Source organism: Callorhinchus milii, unplaced genomic scaffold (assembly GCF_018977255.1).
Source record: "Callorhinchus milii isolate IMCB2004 unplaced genomic scaffold, IMCB_Cmil_1.0 Scaffold1, whole genome shotgun sequence".
Lineage (NCBI taxonomy): Eukaryota > Metazoa > Chordata > Chondrichthyes > Chimaeriformes > Callorhinchidae > Callorhinchus > Callorhinchus milii.
Window position 1 is genome coordinate 90,384,235 of NW_024704742.1, and position 27,581 is coordinate 90,411,815.

The 27,581-nt window shown below is 44.2% G+C and overlaps 1 protein-coding gene across 2 annotated transcripts in view; it reads right to left on the minus strand.

Moving 5' to 3' along the window:
* LOC103178079 (endophilin-A1) overlaps nucleotides 1–27,581 on the minus strand; it is a 121,484-nt gene that overhangs the window by 37,751 nt on the left and 56,152 nt on the right. The gene's annotated exons all lie outside the window — the stretch shown is intronic.

The window sequence follows — 27,581 nt, forward strand, 5'->3', positions numbered from 1 at the left end:
GAATAGGACAGTGAAAAGAATTCATGTAGCTGGTCATATCATGTGAAACCATGAAATCACTGAAATTAGGAGTCAGGGATTTTGTGAAAAAGTGATCCCAGCAGTAGACAAGGGTAGAGGGGGTCCCAGGAACATTGGTGTTATCATTAATATAGATTTAGACACTGACCAGTACAAGATAGCATTGAAGGCTAACATCCTGAGGGGTCACTATTCCAGAAACCTATTTGACCTCTGCCCATAACGATTGTTATTAGAGACCTGCGTCAACCAGGAGAAGTCAGTGTCACTCCGTGAAGCTGTCATTGCACAACCTGTTTGTGGTGGACAAGGCTTTACGAAGTGTAACTGCGGTCAGAAGAAATGTCAGACCAACTGTTGTAAATGCTTCAAAGCAAAGCTAAAATGTAACTCCTGGAGTCATGGAAGCCTCAAATGAACATTTGACTCATCAGTGAATGAAATGACACATGAAGTTTATGATAAATAAAATATTAATTTTCATAATTTGTTATTTATATGTCGTTAATGCTACCAGGTGTCAATGCAAGGTTATCAATATGATGAAATTATCACTTTTTCACAAAATATCTGACTCCCAATTTCAGTAATTTCATGGTTTCACAATTTTTCCTGAAAATTTCATGGATTTCACAAAATCCCTGGTTTCACAACTTTACTGTTACATATATATATAGATATATAAAATTATATCAAACATCACAAAGATACGCTGTGGGAAGGGGCAGCACTCTGGGCTGGAATACAAACCATAAAGTGTAGGGATACAGATTTGTTAGCTTCTTTCTACTCATGGAGGAGCAAAAGGATGAACCGGAGGCACTATTACTGCTTGGCTGCCACACTCAAAAACTGGTGTTGGCATTGATTCAGGACATAGAGCTACTCTGCTACTTGCTCTCTTTATCCCTGGTAAAGTATATGGTCAGCAAAGAACAGAGGTCTGGGAGGAGGAAATCAATCAAAAACTGCTGTGGACACTCACAGATTAGAGAAAAAAGCATCCTGTTGCAAAGGATGTCTTTTCTACAACAATAACAAAATTACATTTGGAAAGCACCTTTCACGTCGGGAGGATGTCCCAAGGTGCTGGACGTCAGAGGTCAGGACCCGAGCATGGGGGAGGGGTGAGAGGTGGAAGGGCGACAAGGCATGATCGAAGAGGAGGGTCTTGAGACTGACTTTGAAGGAGGCAAGGGAGGAAGCAAGGCGAAGGAACTGTGGGATGGAGTTTCTACTTCGAATCATGCAGCCAATGCCCAGGAGGCAAGATCCTGTTAGTTTCAGTCAGTCACTCCCAGTCAGTAATTCAAAATAAAAATAGACTCAGAGTGTCTCAAGTGTCTCCAGAGATTTCAATTTGTACAATCCAGAATCAAGTTACAAAGCTAACAAAAAATTATATTCTGGGAATCTGTGAAGAGCAGGAATTGTCTCTATCAGCTCTGGATGTAAATGCATTTAACTACATCTGAAATTAAAGGCAATACGGATTTATTTACAAATGCAATAAGTGTGGATGAAGTACAGTGAATGTTGCACACAACATGATTCAGATCGTGGGGTTTAAAGTTGCCTCGAGAGAGACATGCTGCAGTTACTGTATTCTAGTTTGTGGTGACTTCAAAATAAATACAAGAAGATAACAATTCAGAGAAGGTCAATGGACCACCTGTCATCAATCTTATCAAATTAGAATCCATCCAGCATCTCAACCAGAACATTTACAGACACTCTACACCACACTCCAGTAGACCTATATCTGCTATTATGTTAAATCTCTGCAGATAGCAAACCTGACTGGTAACCGTTTGCAATAGCCATCAAAATGACTCCAAAGCCCAAAAGGTTACTGCAATAGAAACAGGATGCCACTAAAATGACAATGTTTGTTTTCAGACCATATTATATTAGTAATCACAAAGACACTCTCCATGGACTCTGAGGTTGATGTGTTGGCAAAGTAACCTGCGCAGTTTTGTTGAGATAGTGGTGAATTCTAAACCTTGCCAGCGTGAGGTAGATAATGTGCTAAAACTGTCAGCCTGAGGTGGATAATGTGCCAAAATATACAGTCAATTCACTTTGCAGAATATTCTGTGAAGCCTTTTGAGATGTGTCGAAGACGTGATAAGACGCTATATCAAATGCAAGGATTATTATGATTATGCTTTGTTTTGGTTATTCAAAAAAAATCAACAAAAACAACAACAAATTTACATTTGTATAGCGCTTTTCACGTTGGGAGAACATCCCAAGGTGCTGGAGGGTCAGTGTTTCGGACCCGAGCTGGGGGTCGGGATTGGGGAGAGTGGAGGGCAGGTGGGGAAGCAGGGTGATCAAAAGCATGGTTGGAGGGCCTTCAGATGGGTCTTGAAGAAAGCAAGGGAGGGGACGAGGTGGAGGGACTGCGGAATGGAGTTCCAGAGGGTGTGAGTAGAGTGACAGAAGGCCTGCCCGCCAATGGTGGGGCGGGCGAGGTGGGGAACGTGAAGCAGGCCCACTGAGTAGAAGGAGCGGACAGGATGGTTGGGGATTTAGGAAGTTGCAGAGGTAGGGGGAAGCCAGGCCAGAGGTATGATAGGGAGCCAATGGAGCCTGGTTAGAACTAGTGTGATGGGACTCTGGAGTTTAGTGCGGATGAGTATGCGAGTGGCGTAGTTTTGGATCAGCTGGATCCTGTGTACAATGGAGCTGGGGAGACCAGCAAAGAGAACATTTGAAAAGTTGAGTCGGGAGCTGACGAACGCTTGGATGAGGGTTTCGGCTTCGCCTGGGGTAAGGTACGTTCGGAGGCGGGCAATGTGGCGGAGGTGGAGAAAGGCGGTCCTGGTCAGTGACTGGATGGTGGGAAGGAAGCACAGCTGTGGATCGAACCTGACGCCTAGGGTTACGCACCATCTGAGGGATAGCCCGGGGAGGTTGAAGAGGTCAGAGCTGACATTGACAGGAGCCAATGAGTATGGCTTCTGTCTTATCAACATTTAGTTGTCGGAAGTTTTCACTCATCAGACCCTGATGTCCGCCAGACAAGGCAAGAGAACATTGGCAGACTTGGAGTTGCAGCTGGAGGAGGAGAAGTAGATTTGTGTGTTATCTGCATATATGTGGAAGTTTACCCGTGTCTGCGGATGACACCACCAAGAGGAAGCATGTATATGAGGAAGAGGGGGGCGCCCTGGGTGACCAGGCAGGGGCAGGAGGAGAAACCGTTTGGAGAGATAAAGTGAAGATGATTTGTTAGGTAGGACTCAAACCAGGATTGTACTGAGGTGTATGAGGGAGAAGAGGCGGTGGATCAGGATGGCATGGTCAAATGTGGCAGAGAGGTCCAGAAGGTCGAGAGCCCTGGTCAGAGAGAGAGAGGACGTCATTTGTGAGCTTGACAAGCACCACCTCTGTGCTATGGGCAGGGTAGAAACCAGACTGGAGGGCATTGAGGAGGGAGAGGTAAGAGGAAAGCTGGTTAGCGACAATGTGTTCCAGAGCTTTGGCAAGGAAGGGCAGGTGGAAATGAGATGGTAATGTGTGAGGTTGGAGTGGTGTGAAGAATCAGCAAGGAAAGTTGTTTTCCTTTCGCACAACAAACTCATCCCTAACATCAGTGCAGACCTGGTCTAATAGCATCTCCAATTACATGCACAGAATTGCAGACTAGTTCCGCTGTAATAGTCAATAATAATAATAGTCTTTAATGGTGCAATATTGTTGGTAAAATAAAATGAATGCCGGGTTACTTATATTGGAGGGGTGGACAGAAGGATCCTTAAAGTTTAATCCCTCTAAAATTCCATCTGTGTTTAGGTCATAATTATAATAATCCTTACATCTGATATAGAGCCTCATCATGTCACCGAGATGTCTCAAAACACTTCACAGGATACACTGTAAAGTGGAGTGACTGTATTTTGCGAGCGAAAGTGTGACTGGCCATGGTTACAAATATTAGCTTCCTTTGGAATTTCTTGTCCAGTGTTTTAAACTGTAGAAGCTGGCAGACAGATGAGCATTCAGGGATCAATCTGAACTCAGGCTTGCAAATCTTAGCTTGAAATCTTGGACTCTCTAGTTTATTTCCCAGTTTTTTTTAAAAGCCTCACACGAGTTATCAAAAGCCTGATACTGCCTTTCCTGAATCGGCCAAGAGTTGGAGCTTGAAGTGATCTGAATTGGGAGAATTTTGATTTCGAACTAAATTCAAAGATCATCACTTTGTCAATAACAGAACTTACGTATGTCTTATACTGTATTTGTTTTTCTACAAATACAGTCACTGACCTTTACAGTAAAAACTTGTGAAGTGCTTTGAGAGAGCTTAATGACATGATAATGTTCTATATCAAATGTGACAACAATAACAACAAAATTACATTTGTATAGTGCCTTTCACGTCAGGGGGAAGTCCCAAGGCGCTGGAAGCATTATTATTATTATTACTATACTATATATTATCAGCGCTTTGGGACGTCCTCCTGACGTGAAATGTAAATTTGTTGTTGTAGTAAGTTCTGCGGAGAAAAGTTCCATAACAGAATCATAAAGCATAACAATTTGGTTCTATTGGAATTTTATTGAAAAAGTCGAGCAAACCAACAAGTGGATCTAGAAGGTCTTGAATACTAAATGCTGAAAGCTTCTTGGCTTTAATCACATGATTATTTCATGGAAAGTTATTGATTTCAGTGATAACTAATCACGCCTTCTTAGCAATTTAACTGAATTTAACCAAGCAATGATGTTTACCTGCTTGTACAGGAGTTAGGTTTAAAGTGCATACATGTACAATCTAGTTTTTGACCTTTACTGAACTCTATTTAAATTAAGTATTAAATTTGATAGGTCCCCAAAACGTAATAATAATAATCCTTGCATCTTGTGTCATCGAGTGTCCCAGAGGATATACTGAAAAGTATCTTGTAGGTGACCAAAGCAGCCAATTTGCACACAGCAATTTCCCACATAAAGCCATGGAATAAATGACCAAATTTTATTTGGGGCATTGCTGGCCTGGACAAATCAGAAATCAAAAACAAATGTAAGGGATTGAAACATGTTCCTTCCTTCAGACGGAAGGACCCATCTCCCTGTTCTCGTAGACTTTAAAAATTGCGTGGCATTACTTGAAAAGAGAAGGGCATTTCTCCTGGGGTTCCAGCCAACAATCTTCCAGTTAAAATTGATCATTCACTTCAAGGCTGTTTACGGGATACTGATATGTGCAAGTTGGCTGCTGTGTCCGCCTGCAAAATACAGTCACTATACATTAATTAATCTTGTGAAGCACTTTGAGACGTTCCAATGATATGGGAAGGCTTTATATCAAATGTAAGGATTATTATCATCATAAGAATCCAGTCACAGTTGTGAGGAGCACAGCGGAAAATAAACATTTTCCAGGCTGCGTAGATGTTTCAGCAATCTGGTACACAGCAGCAGTGGGAAAATTATTGTGCACTCACTCGGTCGCTCACTAGCAATCCCTCCCTCTGCCACAGCACACAGCAACTGTCTCCTGAAGAGGATTTAAAATGATAGATAATCCAAAACTAATGAAAAAAGACAGTGTGCCAATCTCAGTTGCAGCCCGACAAATCAGAATGGCACAATCACAAAAGTACTGTCACTGCGTTAACAACAGGAATTATAAGCTGAATTATCAAACAGCTTTATTCAATACCATCATGTATCGAGAAAGCGATTGCTGTAATTACTGTTTGGGGATTAATGGGGCTAACTCTATAGACATTTAACTGAAATTGGAAAGACCAATTCTATTTTGATATACAATTGGAAAAGGTGGGGACCAGAACTAAAACTTACTTGAAGAATCACTTACAGCAGCATTGATATCAAACACACAATCTTCAGGCATCTTTGTACAATGTCAAATTGCTTTTTCTTTCCTGTTCCCATTGATTGATTAGAGGCAGACTATAAGATGGCAAACCATCTTAATTGGATGCAAAGTACAATATCTCCAGTCCTTTTCATGTAATCCAGAAAGTAAACCAATCACAATGGAGCAATTGTGTCGCGTTCTCAACAAACAACTCTTTTATTTTAGGTTTTCAGTTACACAATCCAACAGTGACACTAAACACTCCTCTACTCAGTTCTCCCTGGTTCCTGCTTTCTCTTCCTCCTGATCTCCTTCCATTGGTCCTAGTCAATTGTTCCTTATTTATTAATTAGTATCCAACAACTGTATTTGAATTACTGGCCTGGTCTTCCTGAATAATTCAACTAGCAGGGAACAGACTCTTTATCGCCAGTGCATGTATGTTGGCTACACTGGTAGAGCCATATGTTGCTATCAGCGAGAAAGAAGCTTTAACAACAGGTCTGACCTCGATTCATACACAAGAAGCTCATGTTTAGAACTGCAGTGTTCAATCCTGACTGTCATAACATACAGTCTGTGCTCCTTCCAACACAAACCCACAAAGATATCAAAGTTGAAAGCAGGTCAATACAGCACATATAGCTTTCAGCATTCTGATCCAGTGCAGTCCACGAATACTCCCAATATACACATGCAATATCCATTTACAGCAAGAATCCACCAGATAAACCTTGTCATTGACCTCATGACTGTTTGTGGAACATTACTGTGCATAAAATGATTGCCATGATCACCTACAAAATACACAGTCACTACACTTTACAGTAAATGCACTTTGAGTCATCCTCTCAACATGAAAGGTGTTCTATCAAATGTAAGATTGATTATTATTAATAATTTATTATTGTTATTAAATTCCCCAAAACACTAAGCAATTTTAACTTTTGTTCCACCATTTACCCTGCATTGGCTTTAAGTGTTGACACATATAAGTTGAAATGCTGACAACATGAGTATAGAATCAGATTGAGTGAGGAGACCAAGTTATCTACAGTCGATACAGTGATTTGTCATAGGTGCTGCACCATATTATAATAATAATAATATTGCAGTTAGGGACTTGAAGACAGCTCACTAACCATCCTCTGCCATGGTAACCCCAAGCAAGTTTCTCTAATGCCATCAAGATTCATTACTGAAAACAAAAAATAACTGGGGAGGTAATGAAACTATATTGAAAAGCGGTTAGAAGGAATGTCTTCAAAGATGTGTTAGCGTGTAAAATAATATAGAGGTTGGATCAATAAAATAATTCAAAAGGGAAAAAGCCAAATAGTGAAAATATTGAGGGATTATAGGGAAAGAGCAGGCAAGTGAGGGAATTCCTCAATCCATGACTGTTTGTAGGACATTGCTGAGCCAATCGGCTGTCGGGTTTCGCCCACAAAATATGTAGTCATTCCACTTTACAATATATATTCTGTGAAGCGCTTTGAGATGTCTCAACGATGTGACCTTTCTTTTCGACCACGCCTTTGGTCACCTTCCTCCCCCTCCCCTTGGCTCGGTCCCGGGATCCGCTACTGTAAAGCACTCTGAGACGCCATCCGGCGTGGAGGGTGTTATATAAATCCAAGTTGTTGTTGTTGTTGATAATGCGCAATATCAAATGGAAGGATTATTATTATTATTAAGTGGGATTAAGTGTATGCCTGGTGAGGAGACATTGGATCTGAGGTAACTGTGGTGGACTCACAGATCTGATGGCTCTGTATCTGCAATGCTCGAGGATACTGTTGATGTCTGCCAGACCTTCCTGGGAATATAGTACTGTACCATAGAATCATAGAATATTATAGCACAGAAGGAGGCCATTTGGTCCATTGTGGCTGTGGCGGCTCTTTAGAAGAGCTACCCAGTCAGTCCCACTCCCCTACTCTTTTCCCATATCCTTTTAATTTTTTTCTTTTTCAAGTACCTATCTAATTCCCCTTTGAAAGTTGTTATTGAATATGTTTCCACCATCCTTTCAGGCAATGCATTCCAAACCGTAGCAACTCTCTGTGTAAAAACATTTCTTCTCTGGTTCTTTTGCTAATTATCTTACACTATGTCTCCTGGTTACTGATCCACCTGCCAGTGGAAACAGTTTCTCCCTATCGACTCTATCAAAACCCCTCATAATTTTGAACACCTCTATTAAATCTCCCCTTAACTTTCTCTGCTCTAAGGAGAACAATCCCATCATCTCTAGTCTCTCCACATAGCTAAAGATCCCCCATCCCTGGAACCATCCTGGTAAATGTCCTCTGCACCCTCTCTAAGGCCTTGATATCCTTCCTAAAGTGTGGTGCCCAGAATTGGACATAATATTCCAGCTGAGGCCTAACTAGTCACTTATAAAGGTTTAGCAGAACTTCCTCGCTTTTGTATTCTATGCCTCTATTTATATAGCCAAGGATCCCATATGCTTTTTTAACAGCTCTATCAACCTGTCCTGCCACCTTCAAAAACCTGTGCATGTGAAGCCCCAGGTCTCTCTGCTCCTGAACCCCTTTTAAAATTACCAGTTCTTATGTAGTAACAAAAGGGAATGAAGGTGCCCTCCACCCTCCCTCACCCTGACCCCCAGCTCAGGTCCTCCCGACGTGAAAGGGGCTATATAAATGTAATTTTGTTGTGGTTGTGAATGGGAAAAATTGGGAGATTATTTTTAAAAATGAGATGTCTCATTTCTGGAATGGGAAGATGATTGAGTTTATATTTTAAGACCTAAATCATGGGGTCTATTTTGCAACATTTGATGAATTAATTCTAACTTCTGCTTGTGAATTGCTGAAGCCATTTACATTGTGAGTACATCAGCTACAAACTAGCAAAGTCGAAATAAAGGAAAATGGCCTTTTTTTAAATTAAACTTTAGTGTTTTTCAGGAATCTGTAGTTAGAAAAATCATCATATTGACTAACCAGCAGTGTAATTAAACTCATGAATGTGGTATAGATTCTCCAGTCCTACCCCTTTGCCCCTGCACCCCCCCCCCACCCATTCATTATTCGAACCCCTTCAGTCGGGTTTCCGTGCTGCCCATAGCACAAGAACTGCCCTGGTCAAGGTCACCAATGACATCCTGACCATCTGTGACCAGGGCTCCCTCTGCCTCCTCATCCTCCTTGACCTATCGTCAGCATTCGATACGGTCGACCATGCTATCCTCCTCCACCGCTTGTCCTCCCACCTAAACCTTCAAGGCCCTGTCCTTGAGTGGTTTAGGTCGTACCTCTCCCACCGTCTTCACTTTGTTTCCACGAATGTTTTATCCTCCGGCCCCCGCACTGTCTCGTGCGGTGTCCCTCAAAGCTCTGTCCTCGGTCCCCTCCTCTTCACCCTCTATATGCTCCCCCTCGGTGACATCATCCGCAGACATGGGGTTAACTTCCACATGTATGCAGATGACACCCAACTCTACCTTTCCTCCTCTACCCTCAACTCCACGACCACCGATGTCCTGACAGCCTGCCTGTCCGACATCGAATCCTGGACGAAAGACAACTTTCTTCAGCTTAACGTGCGTAAAACTGAGGACCTCCTGATTGGCTCACGTCAGCGCCTCCGCACCTCAGGCGCTGACAGCATCAGCATCCAAGGCTGCACTCTCCACCTCTCAAAGCCAGTCAGGAACCTCGGGTTCTGTTTGACCCTGAGCTGTCCTTTCTCCCTCATATCCGCGCCACAACTGGCACCGCCTTCCATCACCTCCGGAATATCGCCAGACTACGGCACTACCTCACCCCTCACGCTGCTGAAACTCTGGTCCATGCCTTTATCACCTCAAGGCTGGACTATGGGAACTCTCTCCTCGCCGGCCTTCCCGGCAACTCCCTCCACAAGCTGCAGGTCATTCAGAACTCTGCAGCTCGTGTACTGTCCCGCACCAGGCTTCGCGACCACATCACTCCCACCCTCGCTCGCCTCCACTGGCTCCCCATCCCCCAGAGGATCGATTTCAAGATCCTCATCCTCACCTACAAGGCCATTCACGGCCTTGCTCCCTCCTACCTCTCTGACCTACTATCCCCCTACCTACCTGCCCGTACCCTCCGTTCCTCTGGCTCCGGTCTGCTCCACATCCCCCGCCCCAACCGCCCTACCATCGGTGGTCGGGCCTTCAGCCTCTCAGCCCCTAGGCTCTGGAACTCTATCCCCCAGTGCCTTCGCCGCCTCCTCCCTTTCATCCTTCAAGGCCGGTCTCAAGACCTTTCTCTTTGACTGTGCCTTCAGCTCCCCTCTCGATTCTCTACCCCCTCCTCGCTCCCTCCCTTCCCTCCCCTCACGCGGACCATTTCCCCCCTGCTCGGGTCCTGACCCAACTGTACAGCGCCTTGGGACGTCCTCCCGATGTGAAAGGCGCTCTATAAATGGAATCTTGTTGTTGTTGTTTAATCTTTTCTTCAGTGCACAACACCATTGAATAGTAGGCCTCCCCATCTAAGTAGGTCATGGTTTGAGCTAAGAAACCCATAGAAGGCACTGAAGTCATTGTAGATGGCTTCCCCGTGGGAAGAGAAAAGCTACTTGGTGAATAGATCATCTCTTTGCGAACTGCACAGAGGTGAAACTTAAGAATTCATTGAACTGTAGTATAAAGAGTGCGATGGTGGAGATAAATCCAGGATTAGAAATAACTTCAAAAAGCTACAATCGTGCTGCACTACATTTAGAAACTGCATTGCCTAATAAAGCAGGCTCTGCAAACAGCAAAAGAAGCATGATTCAGGGAAGGTCAATCTCTTGAGGCTTTCTGATCACTGCAGGCACATGCTACAGGAAACCTGCATTGATTTGAGGCAATGCGAGGGAAAGTGCAGTAAAGTGGATTATACCAGGCAGGGATGGACAAGGTCATTTTACAACTAAAATATCACAGAGTAAATGCCAACTGAAGCAGAACAACCTGCATCTAATTGGAGCTTTTTTTTAAAGAAAAAATCAATGTTGACAGACCTCAGTTATTTAAACCTGCAACAAAGCAAGGATGAAGATTTGCAACAATGCAATAAAATATTTTATTTCAAAAATATATTTCACTCCAGCTGAGTTAGATTCTGCAAGCTTTAAAATAAACTCATAATTTTAACAAGTATTTGAGGGAATCTATCCAGTCAAAAGCAGAGTGCAAGAATGTGCAAGACGCTCCCAAGTTTTTTCTCCGTGGTCCTTGAGCACAGATACTCATTATCACACACTTATAGGACCAAATTGTCCTTCACCCATTTGGTGCATTGCAGGAATGATTGGGACCAGCTGTTTCTCAGCACTGCTTTTTCACAGAAGTCAAGGTTTTCTTTTACTGAATTGGATTGGATCTCTCGGACCCCCTCGATCCCAAATACTAGTAGATAGTAATAGTCTAGGGTTGTTAGTCTGCTACTTGTAGCAATCAACTGCTATTGAAATTTTACAAATGGGGTCAAAAAATCCCACTGACCAGTCACGCAATCATAGCCCTTATGAATTGTAGCTTATAAAAAATAGGGTTTCTCTCCTTCCACTGCTTACTGCATTTTACATTGGGTGTGGCCGCTTTGTGAACAGCTCTCACAGTGCCTCAGTGCAGATCACATCCTGTGCCTTTTTGAATGGGAAGATGATCTTCCTTTCCAGGTCATGAGAATGGAACCCGCTCTCCTCAATTTCAGGAGTTCTGCACAGAATAACTGCCTCTAACTACAGCAACAACAACAAAATTTCTTTTGAAAAGCGCCTTTCACGTCGGGAGGACGTTCTAAGGCGTCTCAACTACCACACATGCTAATATTAATAACACAAATAATCCCAGCATTTGGGATAGCATCTTTCACATTGAAAAGCGTTTTGCAGAATTTACTGTAAAGTGTAGTGACTGTGTGTTTGTAGGCAAATGTGAAGGCAAGCGCAGCAGTCAATTTCCATACAACAATCACCCACGTGAAAATCACGGCAAATACATCTGGAAGATTGTTGGCCAGGGCATTGGGAGAAACTGTCTTGTCATTTGGAGTCATGCCTTGAACAAGCAGACAGGATTTGGGTTAACATCTCATCCGATGGATGGAGTAAAAGGTAGAAAACCCATAAAAAAAAGCTACATTACTAAATTTGCTTGAACTTTTCCAGAGTTGGATCAGCTGTTACTTTCATACTGTGTGGACACTCAAAAACACTTTACATTATGCTGTAGACAACCCTAACTTGAAAGTGATATTCAAGTTGATTTTGAGATCTTAACTAAGAAATGTACCTTTAAATATATATGAGCTGTTTGCAGTACTTTTGGTATATGGTCCTTTCAACACACAGTATTACATACATGGAATACCAATAAAATAACTATATAGTACTCTGGAGGGAGGTGAGATGCAAGTTTTATTTCCCCTCTGGCTGCAGAGTTCCTGGCCTTAGCTGCGAGGAAGCGATGGAGCAGAGGGCAAAATTCAGGGGATACATCCTCTGACTATCAATGAACACAACTTACTGCAATACTAAGGGGGTGTTTGGGCGAAGCTCAGCCTCTTTGCACCTTAATGTGTTCAGAGCCCTGGGGAAGCAGCAAGGAGGAAACTTTGGGATACCGATTTTATTTTTATGTGAAATGTTATATTGTTTTCTACAGAGCTGTAAATCATGTACAGTTTGATTCCAAGGAAATTACTGTGAATGGAATAATGAAACACTGACTCTCTCTCCTATCTGTGTGTTCTGTAACAAGGCCTATCATGCAATGCTGGAAGTGGAACAACTGTACAAATTGGCTGCCACATTCACCCACATAGTCAATACACTTACAGCAAAATTCTGTAAAATTCTTTGAGACGTGCTATATGAAAATACAAGGATCATTATTTATTACAAGTACTTGGCAAACCTCATTCTGTTTGGCGGAAGGAAAGGAGTTGACGAAGATGTATTATTTCTGTGGCGTACAAGAAAATGAGAATAACTACATTGAAAAATGCTGAAGTAAGGAATATTTCCCACTGCATGGATGTGGGATACACCTACAAACAGCCGGTAAATCCAGTGAAGTGTATCGATATGTCCTCCCAACGTCTATGTCAAATACAAATATTATTATGGCTTTATTGGAGGACCAAAGAAAACAACAAATCACTAACGCCATAGGTTCCTATTGTGTTGTAGAATTCTGGAATTCCAGATATGATGCAATGGCGTGCATTACTATTTTAAATTATTATTGCACGATCTAACCTTATGAATTGTTTGGCCGCTATATAAAATATTCTTTCAGAGTTCTGTAGGGGTTAAACAGGTGAGAGGCCAGCAGTAAGAACAGCTTGTACTGTATCTAACATGTACGGGCACAAGAGACAAGAATATTTTGTCATGCAGTGATTGTGCCACCAAATGGAAGATTACGGATTAAAAGTCACTGCAAGGACACTGTAAGGGTTTTATTCTCTGCTTCAGTCAGCACAATCACATGTGCAGCAATGTGCTAATGTGTCCCTCAGACACAGATACAACAACAGTTCTGTCATAACCCATTATTACTAACCAGGATTCCACACTCTCACGCTCACTCCCCCCCTCCCCTGACCTACTCACCATCCCTCCTCTCACACACCTCCATTCCCCCCACCCACCCCGAGCTTCCAGACCCTTACATATAATTAACACACACACGCAGCGTTAGCAGTCTTTAATCAATCAGCTCCCTCTCAAAGTCAGTCAGGAACCTCGGGGTTCTGTTCGACCCTGAGCTGTCCTTTCTTCCCCACATCCGCGCCACAACTGGCACTGCCTTCCACCACCTCCGGAATATCGACAGACTACGGCACTACCTCACCCCTCACGCTGCTGAAACACTGGTCCACGCCTTTATCACCTCAAGGCTGGACTATGGGAACTCTCTCCTCGCCGGCCTTCCCGCCAACTCCCTCCACAAGCTGCAGGTCATTCAGAACTCTGCAGCTCGTGTACTGTCCCGCACCAGGCTTCGCGACCACATCACTCCCACCCTCGCTCGCCTCCACTGGCTCCCCATCCCCCAGAGGATCGAATTCAAGATCGTCATCTTCACCTACAAGGCCATTCACGGCCTCGCTCCCTCCTACCTCTCCGACCTACTATCCCCCTACCTACCTGCCCGTACCCTCCGTTCCTCTGGCTCCGGTTTGCTCCACATCCCCCGCCCTAACCGCCCTACCATCGGTGGCCGGGCCTTCAGCCTCTCAGCCCCGAGGCTCTGGAACTCTATCCCCCAGTGCCTTCGCCGCCTCCTCCCTCTCCTCCTTCATGGCCGGTCTCAAGACCTTTCTCTTCAACCGAGCCTTCAGCTCCCCTCTCGACCCCCTTCTCGCTCCCTCCCTTCCCTCCCCCTGACCATTTCCCCCCTGCTCGGGTCCCGACCCAACTGTCCAGCGCCTTGGGACGTCCTCCCGACGTGAAAGGCGCTCTATAAATGAAATCTTGTTGTTGTTGTAGTACAGCACCACACATCCGGGATCAGTTGTCAGTCAGCTCCTTATACACAAAGCACTAGCAGCTCCTTGAGTTGGGTCAGGTTCACTGCTCAATGCAAAAAGGATAAGATAATGATGTCATTGACCACTCAAGGTATATGTGAGGGGTTGGGTACCACTTGCCTGCAATCAGAAGGAGCACCCAATCTGACCCCAAAACAGCTCCATTCAAATGTATTTTCTAATAAATCCTAACTCAGTAACCGAGTGACACCAATCATCGTTATTCCCAGTATGGGAATGGGAGGGGAGGTGGGAATACGGGGAAGAATGTGATTTGTGATATATTAATTATCAGCTGGAATTTCATGAATCAGACTTGAAACGCTGTATTGCACGATCGGAAATAATTGTGCCACTCTCTGGCTGCGAATCCGGACATAGGTGGGGTACATGTACAGAGTTCTCAGTCTGGTTTGGATCTCTTAAGCATGGTTACAGGTTTGCCCACCTGTCAGATACCCGGCTGACCAACAAAATCTTTGACAATCCCTCAAAACAAAGATGGGGTGGCCAATTTTTCAAGCTGGCATCAGACTCAACCATCGTGCCCAGGCCATACCCAAGCACCTCGCTATCTCTTTAACTGCTTGTATCCCATTCCTCTGCCCACCCCTTTCATTCAGCTGGCGCTGGACTGCTGTTTGTCCCCCTCTGCTGCCATTGGTGGCAGTGCTTTCAGCCACTATGTGCCTATTCTCAGGACCTTCCTGCCTCAATCCCTCCATCTTGCACCCTCTTCATCAGTCTTCATCCGGCTCCCCCTTAGTAATATCATCCGCAGACATGGGGTCAACGTCTAAATGTATGCGGATGACACCCAACTGTACCTCTCTGTCTCCACCCTTGATTCCAGGACCACTGCTGTCTTCATAAAATGCCTGTCAGGCATCCAGTCCTGGGTGAAAGCTAACTTTCTACAGTTGAATGTCAACAACGAGGCCCTCCTGCTTGGCTCCCATCAGCTCCTACATACCTCGAACGCTGACAGAATCTACCTCCATGGATGCACTCTACATCGCATGGAGCCAATACGGAACCTCAGTGTTCTGTTTGACCCTCAACTGTCCTTCATACCCCACATCTGTGCCATGACCCACTCCACCTTTCCCCACCTCCGCAACATCACTCGGATCTGCCACTGTCTCACACCGCAGGCCGCCGAGAGCCCTCATACCCACAATCATAACATCCAGGTTCAACTACACAAACTCCCTGCTGGTCGGCCTCCCCACCTTCTCCCTCCATAGGCTGCAGATCATCCAGAACTCTGCTGCCCGTGTCTTCTCCGCACCAGGCTGCACGACCCTATTACCCCCACCCAACAGTCCCTCTGCCTCACCCCCTTCCTTGCCTCTTTCAAGTCCAGTCTCAAGACCTTCTTCGACCGCGCCTTCAGTCACCTTTCTTCCCCCATGCCCTCCACCCTCCCCGACCCCGATCCTCAGCTTGGGTCTGAAACACTGACTATCCAACGCTTTGAGACATCCTCTCGATGTGACAGGCTCTACATAAATGTAATTTTGTTGTTTGTTTGTTGTTGTTTAAATCACACCATAAGACTACCTCTTCTCCCTTGCTTGGTAGCCAACCCCGCCATTGTGCACACTCCGAGATGCTACCCCGCATGAAGGCTGCTATGTAAATACTAGTTACTGTTGCTCACTATCGACTATTTTACCGTTGCATGTTTACCGTGTGACAGTTATCGCAACGAATCTCATTTTCTACCGATGCTCAGAGATGGCAGATGGCCACTTAAACTAGGACCCATCAAAACCACATCACAGTCCAAGGGAAAAAGGAGCCATCTCAGTTGAGAAAGATCACACAAGGTGCTGTTGCTGTATTTTAAATCTGTCCACAACTACATCCTGACTTACGTAACCCCCTCCTGATCATGCAGTCTGTCGTGTGGACAGACGTCTGCCATGGCCATGTGCTGGCATCATGTTAGAAGAAGCACCAGCTGGCTGCAGCACAGCAGAAATCCTGGATTAGAGCATCATGAATTGAAGGAGATCACAATCACAGTTCCCAGCTTCACTGCATGAGTAATAATAATAATGATGATTCTTGCTTTTATATAGCAACTTTCACATTGGGAGGCGTCTCAAAGCACTTCACAGGATACACTGTAAAGTGTAGTAACCATGTGTTTTTTAGGCAAATGTACAAGGGCATGGTGTTCCGTCAAGTGAGGCCCTGAGTGATTCTTTGAAATTATAGGCAGCAATCCGCAAATTCAATAAAGTTAAACACCCAATAAGCACAACGTTTAGTCCTGATCATTTACCTTGTTTGGATTGCAAAAATAATGCCTTTTTAATCAAACAAAAATATATTTTTATTGATTGTTAATGCAAAATCTCCCAGTTTTGTTACCATCGCATGCAAATCGCACTTGGACACAGACAGGAAAGCACCCAGGCTTCAAATGGTTTGTATTTAACCACCGTATTAATACTACTCAAGGAATGAATTCAGATGGATTTTCAGGTAATCGTCAGGCTAAAAGACTAATGCACCAGAACCCTTTGACATCAAATATATAAGCAATTTGGCAATTACTCCACCCAAACAACAATTTAGCCTTCCAGTGGGTATTTATAGTCTTCCGTATTAGGACCATTTTGCAGTCCTGTTTCCTGCTTGTTTGCCACATACAGGACTTGGGAGACCTCCTCATACATGAAACTAAGAAGCCTCTATTGCAGCAACAGTAACTGGTCTCACAGTTTCTACAACTACTCTGTTTCCTATTGACCAGAGACTGAAAGTTATGTTGAACACACAGCCACGTTAGCCTTTTCCCCAACTTTCCTGCACTTAGAAATCAATAGTCAAAAAATCTCTACGTCTGGGAGCAGAAATTCCTCATATTCTTAAACTTCAGACTTGAAATTTAAGACTGTACAAAATTTTGGAACAGTCTTAAATTCAGTCTACATTTGGAAGCCAGTTATTCTACGGTATCCGAAAGATGCTGTCAACTAATATAAACCAGAGTTTCAAAGCAGCGAAAATAATAATATGCTAGGCTCAATAAAGCAGAAAATTCAGACTGAAGTTGTACAGTCCCATGAGCTTGTTTCTCTAGAGAATACAAAGGTATGCGATCAGCCAGGAACAACATTAAAACAACTCCAATCTTGAATGCTGAATAATTACTTGGTTGAAGAACTTCACTTATCTATCTGTATCTCTGCTCACTCTTTCTCTGCTCTCTTCATCTTGGGCCCTATTATATCCATTCAATAAGTAATGTACATCCTATTCTCCCGTGACAGTGGTCAACTTTCCCATCCTACAAATTGGCTTTACCTTCCCTAATATAGGATGTGTTAGCCTCAAGATGAAGTTTGTTCCAGTATTGCACAAATATGATACAATTGAATTACAGTGCATACCGCTCAGTGATGAGGCAACATTCACAAACACATTCCCTGACATAAGGATCTGTCACATGCCAATTAACAAAAATTAACCATCTTTTTTCCAATAGTTGTTGGGAATGGGAAATCCATTTCATATAAGCAATTAAGGAAAAGGATGGTTATTTTCCGTGTTCAGGTGTGAAAGCCTCGACGTCTAGCAGATGTTTAAAATTAAACGGTGAACAGTAACTACAGCAGTCAACTACACCTGTCAAATCCCATGTATTTACCTGTAAATACTGCAGGGTATTGCATTTACCAAAGACTGTTCATACAGTTATCCTTGCAAAGTGACCACAGTGTGCAATGCTACATCTTTTCAATATCCTGGAATGAGTGACAGGCCAAACCTACTTGAACTTTTGAGGAGCATGTGAGAGGAATAATGATCTTATGTTGATGACACAAATGACTTTCTGTTAAGCAGGGATTAGTGTCTGGATGATCTGGGCCTCAATAGGCGCACGCTTCTGTCTGGAAAAATTCAGCTCTACAGAGTTTCTGAGAGGCGTCCAGTGAAAGTACACCAGAACATTACTGTGCCTAAACAATTTGACAAGCTCAGTCTGCCACATGGCCAATCCACTTGGGGTTCAGCCATACTCCTCTATCCATTAGGCTAAGATCATACTGGAAAGCCTATGATTATAGAGAAATCATTTCATACCTCAAAGATGCACTTGGATTTCGTGAAGCCACACTCCTACACACTGGAAATGAAGTGATTAAATTTTAATCCAAATACTCAGTATACTATAGGCTTTTTAAATTCACTCACTACATTATGTTCAAACAATTTTTAATATATATATGCAAAAGATCCAAATTTCACATTTCATTTATCAGCAAATTATAATAATAACCCTTCCATTTGATATAGGGCCTTATCACATCTTCAATACGTCTCAAAGCTCTTCACAGAATATACTGTAAAGTGAATTGACAGTATATTTTGTGGGTGAAAAAAAAACCTACACTTATTCATTACACTTGACATAGGATAACATCCACTAGAACTTTACACGGTCAAATACTGAGCAGGGAAAAGGGGGAAATGGAAGAGGTGGCCATAGAGGCGGTTGAAGAAGTAAGTTTTAAAAGATGCATCCAATAATACTTGAAAACCTAGCTTACAATCAGCAGATTTTTGTAAACACTTTGTAGAGTCCTGTAGCTCAGTGGTTAGAGCACTCGCTTTGCAAGCGAGAGACCTGAGTTCAATTCCAGGCAGGGCGAAACCTTGGGCAAGTTTCCTTACTCCACACGCCTAATAATAATCCCTCCAAAACCAAAAACAATAATAAATTGGTCATTTTCAATCTACGACTGTTTGTGGGACATTGCTGTGCGCAATTGGCTGCCGGTTCGCCCACAAATATACAGTCAATTTACTTTACAGTGTGTTCTGTGAAGCGCTTTGGGACGTCCTCCCGACGTGAAAGGCACTATATCAAATGCAAGGATTATTATTATTATTATGATGTTACGTAGGCAAGTTGTGGAGAACAGACAGGTATTTTGAGACAAGCAATCAACACTGGGGGCCTTACTGCTGGCTGAAAACAAGCAAACGTGGTTGACCTATTTAAGAGAGATGGCAACAACAATAAACACTTATATAGCGCCCTCCGTGCAGGGTAGTGTCTCAGAGCGCTTAACAGTGGTGTAGCCTGACTCTGAGCCCGGGGGGGGGTGGTGGTCCAGAAGTTTGGGGCGTAGTGGCTGAATGTGTGACCTCCAATGGTGGAGCTGGGGCACGAGAGACAAGCAGGATGTTGGTGCCAGTCGAACGGATGCACCAGGTGGTGGATTGGGGAGTGAGGAGTTCGGAGAGGTAGGGAGGTGCCAGGGAGTGAAGGGATTTGAACATGAGTGTGAGGATCTTGAAGTCGATCTGTTCGGTGATGGGGAGCCAATGAAACCTGGCCAGAACTGGTGAGATGGGGTTACAGAGTTTGGTCCGGGTCAGTATGTGGGCAGCTGAGTTCTGAATGAGCTGAATTTTTTGAATAGTGGAGCTTGGGAGAACGGCGAGGAGTGTATTTGAGTAATCCAGGCGGGAGGTGACAAATGGGGACATGGTGTTCAGTGCTATGATCAGGAATAGACAGAAAATGTGACATTTCCTAATCCATTAAATCTGTTCTGAAATGTCAATTTTTTTCTCTTATCCTTCAAAGATGTAACTGATCGTGTAAGACGACTTGGCAGGATAAAATGTAAGTCATACACCAGCATCTCATTTGTGATTGGAGTCTGAGTTGCAAATAATGTAGTGACACTTTCCGGTCATAGGAGCCAACTGGATCTCTGCGTCAACGCAACTTATTCCACAACGGAGTATCAGCAAGTCAGCATGATTCACCTCCACTTACTGGAAGCAGTCACTGTTTATTTTTCAATCGCTCATTACCAACTATGATTATGAACTCCTTCATATTCCACTTCATTGTTTGTTTGCATGCAACAAGGTTTCTTTATATTTCAACATTTTGCTTCAGTCACATTTAAGACAACTTGTTATTAGTGGAAAACAATGCTTTTCAATGTGTTGGGATGTTTTCCCAATGTGAAAGGCACTATACAAAAGTAATTTGTTGTTCAATAACATTTCAGACTACTTGTTCTTAGTGGAAAACAATGACTTTCTCCAACTTTCTGACAAATACCTGGAAGGAACAGTGTTGGGCTGATGTGGTTTGTAACGGTAATAATACACTTACAAGTGATTCTACAGAAGTGGTGCAACAACCCATGAGATTTTTTTGTTGCAACTTCTCTGTCCCTGCAAAGCATCTGAGGTACAATCTATTTCTGATATTTCAAACAAGCTTCTGCTAAAACCAGCACGTATGAATGCACTGACTAAGGTGCAGTTGAACATGCTGTATTACACACGGAGAGAGCCATATGTTCAATGACTCGCACACAGTCAATTAAAGCTCAGTCTGTTTCTTGCATTTTTTAACGAAGCTACTTCTTTACGCTCCTGCTGCAAGGAAAAGACTGCCCAGATGAAAGTAACCTTCCTCCTCGATTTACAGGTGAACTACCGAACCACAGGACTGATTCAACAAATTAAAGGAGACTCAATCTTCATGAAAATGTGACTGGCAAACATCTTTGTTTCAGAAAAGACTGCATCATTTAAACAATAAAAACAACAGTGTCCCACAAACCGTCATGAATTGAGTAACCTAATTATTTTTATTTATTTATATACATATTTTGGAAGGGATTATTACCGCTGGAACAGCGATCCACCAATCGACTAACAACCGGGTACCTACTGCTAGGTAAACGGAGGTCTGTGGGGTAAAGAAACTTGCCCAACATTTCGGCCTACCCAGGAATCAAACCCAGGTCCTCTCGCTTGCGAGGCAAGGGTTCTAACCAATGAGCTACTGAACAAGCAGCTGAGACCTCGGTTTAAATTCTCATCTGAAGAATGGCATATGTTAAACAGCACATGAAGGCCAGTCTTCCCTTATCTTCATCGCTGAACAACAGCAACAACAACAAAATTACATTTGTATAACACCTTTCACATCGGGAGGACGTCCCAAGGCGCTGGACAGTCAGTGTTTCAGACCCGAGTTGGGGGTCGGGATTGGGGAGGGTGGAGGGCAGAAGGGGAAGGAGGGTGATGGAAAGCAAGGTTGAAGAGGAGGGTCTTGAGATGGGTCTTGAAGGAGGTAAGGGATGGGGCGTGGCTGAGGGACTGTGGGATGGAGTTCCAGAGGGTGGGGCCAGAGTGGCAGAAGGCCCGCCCGCCAATGGTGGGGCGGGAGAGGCGGGGGATGTGAAGCAAGCTGAGCGGAGGGAGCGGGGTGGTTAGTAGGGGGTTAGAGGTCGCAGAGGTGGGGGGAGCAAGGCCATGGAGTGCTTTGAAAGTGAGGACCAGGATCTTGAACTGTATCCTCTGTGTGATGGGAAGCCACTGGAGTCGGACGAGGGTGGGGGTGATAGGGTCATGAAGCCTGGTGCGGGAGAGGACATGGGCTGCAGAGTTCTGGATGATCTGCAGCCTATGGAGGGAGGAGTTGGGGAGGCCGACAAGGAAGGAGTTTACGCAGTCAAGCCTGGTTGTTGTGAATGTGTGTATGAGGGTTTCAGTGGCCTGCGGTGTGACACAGTGGCAGAGCCGGGCAATGTTGCGGAGATGGGAGAAGGCAGAGTGAATCATGGCACAGATGTGGGGTAGAAAGCATAGTTGAGGGTCAAACAAGACGCCAAAGTTCCGGACTGGTTCAGTAAGGTCGAGTGTGCATCCTTGGATGGTGATGCTGTCAGCGCCTGAGGTGCTGTGGAGGTGCTGACAGGAGCCAATCAGACATTCTGTCAGGACAGCAGTGGTCCTGGAGTCAAGGGTCGAGGTAGAGAGGTACATGTGGAATTTGAACCCATGTCTGCGGATGATGTCACCAAGAGGGAGCATATAGATATTGAAGAGGTGAGGACCAAGGACAGAGCCCTGAGGAACGCTGCATGAGACAGTGCGGAGGCAAGAGGACAAATCGTTTGAGGAGATGAAATGGAAGCGGTGTGAGAGGTATGATCTAAACCATTCAAGGACAGAGCTGTGGAGGTGAGAGTAGAGGCAGTGGATGAAGATAGAGTAGTCGACGGTGTTGAAGGCAGTAGAGAGGTCAAGGAGAACGAGGAGGCAGAGGGAGCCCTGGTCACAAATGGACAGAATGTCATTTATCACTTTGATCAGGGCTGTTTCTGTGCTGTGGGTGGCACGGTAACCCAATTGGACAGGTTCGCGGAGGTGCAGTAGAAAAAGTACCACATCAATCTCTCAGCAGTTCAAACAACTGTCATGTGAGGGCAGTAAACTCATCCCAGGGGCTATTGCATGTTTGAAGAGGACTTGAGCTCAGCATTCTGCTGATGACTTGTCACTCAAAGTAATGTATTGGGCATCTGTTTGCATTGCTCTTAATTACAATAACAGACAGATGTATGCTTAGTGATGCTCAGAATCACACCAACTGAATAAAGAGAAAAATAATAATCCTTGCATTTGATACAGTGCCTCATCACTCCATTGAGATGTTTCAAAGTGCTTCGCAGGATATCCTATAAAGTGTAGTGACTGTGTATTTTTATATTTACAAAGGGCAAGCAGGGATTTATCTTCTCCCCAGTGTAGACCCTAGGAGATTCAATGTTTTGTTCAGTCGTCAACTAAACTGGAGGAAAGGAGGTATCCAATACATATTTCCACTTCCCGTTAGAACAAAGGATTAGGTAGATTATCCTCCTCCCTGGAAAAGCTTGGCTTATTTGGTAAGAATTCTTATATCTGGGGTCAGAGGTTGTGGCTTTGAGCTCTCGCTCCTCAGTGCTGGGGAAGCATTGCAGAAGGAAGTTTCTTTTGGTGTTCTCTGGATAAGTTAGGCTTTCACTTGATGCCTGGAATCTGCTGTGCACAAATTGGCTGCAGTACTTGCCTACAAATAGGGAGAAAGAAACAGAGGCATGGAGTCTCTTGTAGGATATGAAGACTGGACTAGTTAGGCTGAAGGGCCCATTTCCATGCAGTCTATGTAATTTCTGTAACATTTATATAGCCCCAACTTGAAAGGCCCTATATAAATATAAATTTGTATTGTACTCTATTGCATTCTTGGAGATGCCAACCTTAGGATGAGACGTTAAACCTTCAGATTCCTAAAGTAAGGAGTCCTTTTTGACATTGCAGCATTTTAGATTCAATATTATTTCAGAAAATAAGAAAGTTTAGGATGAGAAAAAGACATTCACCCACTGAAGCCTATCCTTCAATTACCACCATCTTATCCAATATAATACATTGCTCCTTTTTGAATATCAGAGTATTTCTTTCACTCACAGAATACAGTCAATCCCTTTTACAGTGTATTCTGTGAAGTGCTTTGAGACGTTTCAACGACGTGATAAGGCGTTATATACTCTTTGGCTCTCGTCAACGACTAAAATCACATGGTTCTCACCTCCTCCACCTACCCGACCTCCCCTTAAAACTCTCCGAACCCATACACAACCTAGGGGTCAGGTTCGACCCCCAATTATCCTTCCTCCTCCACATCCGGTCCCTCACCAGCACCCCTTTCTTCCACCTCCGACGTATCAACCGTCTCGGCCAATACCTCACTCCAAACCCTGGTCCATGCCTTTGTCACCTCTCGGCTGGACTATTCAAATGCCCTCCTCACCGGTCTCCCATCCACTACCATCCATAAAATCCAGGTCATACAAAACTCTGCCACCCACATTCTTACCTGCACCAAACTCCGCTCCCCGATCACCTCAGTCCTTGCCAGACTGCACTGGCTGCCTATCCCAGAGAGGATCGACTTCAAGATCCTCAGCCTTGTCTTCAAATCCCTCCACTCCTCTGCACCTCCCTACCTCTCTGACCTCCTCTCTCCTCAAAAGAGTGCCCGTTCGTTCCACCAGGTCTGGCCTCCTCCTTGTCCCCCGAGTCCTTCGCTCCACCCTCGGCGGCCGGGCCTTCAGCCACTATGCCTCGAGGCTCTGGAACTCCGTTCCTCACTCTCTTTGCCTCGCCTCCTCTCTTCCTATTTTCAGGTCTCGGCTGGAGACCTTTCTTTTCGACCGAGCCTTTGGTCACCTTCCCCCCCTCCCCCTGGCTTGGCCCCGGGTTCCATTACTGTGAAGAGCTCTGAGACTCCATTCGGCATGGAGGGCGCTATATAAATCCAAGTTATTGTTGTTATATCAAACGTCAGGATTATTATTATTATTGTGTTTGGCGTATATGCTGGTGCCACTTCAATGTAAATGTCAACCCTCTGTGTGCAATCAATCAAAACAGGCAAGTGTGTTGTAGCCTTTAAAGTGCACTTAATCTCAAAACAGGTCACCAGCTGCAGCTTTCCTCCCCCGGTTTCCTTCCCAAAGAAACCCAATTTGCTTTGTTTATCAGTCACGGCATGGCTAACTAATGGATGGGTAATTACTGTACGACAGCATAATATTAAGGGAATACGTCTCAATTTAGCAACTAACCTTAATCAATGTCTGATACTTGCAATAAGCCATTAAACACAGCAAGATACAGTTTAAGAAAAAAATTATTTTAATATCTTGAGATTTACACAGTATAAGTCACAATATCTAAGGCATTCCTTATGAGTAAAGAAGCTTTTCAGAATATAACTTATGTTACCAAGCTTATCGTCTATGGTCCTATGACAGTTCAGTGAGTGAATGCAACTACAAAAAACAACAAATTGCATGAATATAGCTCCTTTCACTTCAGGAGGACATCCCCAAGGTAGTGAACAGAGATGGGTGTTGAAGGCAAATGAGGATGGAGGTGGGAGAATGACCGAAGGCACAGTCAAAGATGTTCTTAAGCATGGTAATGAACTTCCACCTGCAAAGCTGACCAAAAAAAGGCTACTGCAATTCGTTCTTCCAGGAGGTGTCACGGATAGTTGTCAGGAGAAAGAACCTGGATGTCCTACAAGAACCATCAACACTCACTATCCAGACTCATTGTATAAAGACATTGGCATGTGTAGAACCTTGCAATCTGACTCCAGAAGGAGTCAGCAGAATAGGGAGAAAATTGGAAGAGTAAACAATATCAGTACTGACAGGTTTCATAGCCTGGCAATTCACAGTGGTAGAGATCAGGCTATCCTTTTTCTTCAACTGAGAAAATACATTTTGCTCACATATACACACTTGACATTTTTATCGTTAATCGTTTTAGATTTCATTTTGAAGCTTTTATCTTGCCTTCATTCAAACAGAGTGGCGGTATATAGCCTGGCTGGGACCCAAGCTTTCTCTCGCTTTTTTCCATGCATGAAGGCAAGCGGCCACATCTTCACTGAATCTGAAGAGAAAGAAGCAGGGTAATGCAGATGTCCAAGTGTTTTTTCTTGTAATCTTATTTTCACGCTTACCTAGTCAACATGAAATGGTAATGGGATAACAGTAGGAATGGGGTCAGAAGCATCACATGCAACTGTGAAAGCAGTCTTGAGAGATCAGGTACTGTCGCTTCTCATTAATGAACTCTCCAGTCACTACTGGAGGTGCTCTGTATAACCGCATTACTGCACCATTTCTCAATATTCTATAGCCTGGAAATAGATATGTGCTCTTACAATGCAGCACAAGCAGATTTTATTTACAGCTTGTTTGCTCTTCAGGTCACAATGACAGCTTTTTAATAAAGAAATAATGAATGCAGCTGCATTAACAGTTGAGTAATTCATCCTAGTGGGAAGATATTTAAAGTGTAAGCGAGAATCTATTTGTTCCGTCAAGTGAACATAGCCTAGTCGTTGGTCTCCTTGGAGCTGAACTGGCTCCAAGGTGACATGCCTGGCAATGGAATTTCGGAATCAAGCCAGCCCTCTGTGGTGGTCTCAGTAGTCTGGTTCCTGAGCCTGGCGGGTCTGCAGTATTCCAGGGCACTGCTGATGACAGCATAGGCTCATTGGCAGGACCTGGGAGGGATGACCAAGCACTGCGGGCACCGAGTCATCCCACTCAGCTCCTGTTAATCCTGCAAGCCAAAGGCCTAATGGGTAGGGTGGTCCTAGCTGGAAAGCTTGCCAGACAGCAATATAAATGGCAAGCTATGTGGTTTTAGCTGGTTGGATTCCAGCAGTACCCTAATGCACACTCTGGGATCTCCAAGCCTTGGCTCTTGCCATCCTGCACCTAACAGCTTCCGGAATTAGGTTAGCAGGATGCATCCCTCCAAGGAGAGAGTATATATTTCCATTCCAACAATCTTTCTCTGGGATTTCCATGTGTAGGTGGGATGCATGGAAATCTCAGCTTGGTTTGGATATGCTTAAGCATGGGGATGGGTTTCCGCATATGTCAGACACCCGGCTGACCAAAAAAAAAATGTCCCCCCCCGCCACCTTTCTCACCTCTCCTTATGAGAGTGAATCAATGCTGGAGTACTGACCCACAGGTGTGGCAGAGTCACACTAAATAGGAAAGTCTCCTATTTAATTTTTAGGCAATAGACAATGGGGCACTATTACTTGCCTTTATGCCTTAGGATCACTTATGTGGGGAGGACATATCAAAGCACTTCACAACAAGGAGCAGTTAGAGATGATACATCCTCTTTATCGCTATCCAGTAACATGGCACTCCCACAACCCACCCATTGGAATGTGTCCATGTTGGCAAGAGCAAAATTGAGTTTGAGTGTGACGCTCCTCCACAGTTGAATAACCTGCCCACACTCACTGTCCAGACTCTTGTGAAGAATAGCAACTTGGGTGAGTATGGACACTGAGGCTGAGATACTGGACAGACAACCACAGCAACTGGAACCCCAGCACATGTCAATGCCTTCAGCCTCACATTGTTAGCCTGGCTCAGTTGGTAGCACTCTGGCCTATGAGTCAGAAGGTTGTAGGTTGAAGGTTGGGACTTTGAACTCATATGGTCTCCGTCGACATTCTAATGCAGCGCTGGGGATATGCTTCATTATTGAAGGTGTTGCTCGGCAAGCTGAGTACTCTCCACCTGTTCAGGTTATCATTAGATATTAATCCTTGCATTTCAAATAGTTCCTTTCACATGGGGAGGACATCTTAATAAGAATTAGGAGCAGGAGTAGGCCATTTGGCCCTTCGTGCCTGCTCCGCCATTCAATAAGACATGGCTGATCTTCTCACCTAACTCTGATTACCTGCCCTATCCCCATATCCCCTAATCCCTCTATTTTTCAAGAATCTATCAGTCTCAGCCTTGAAAATGTTC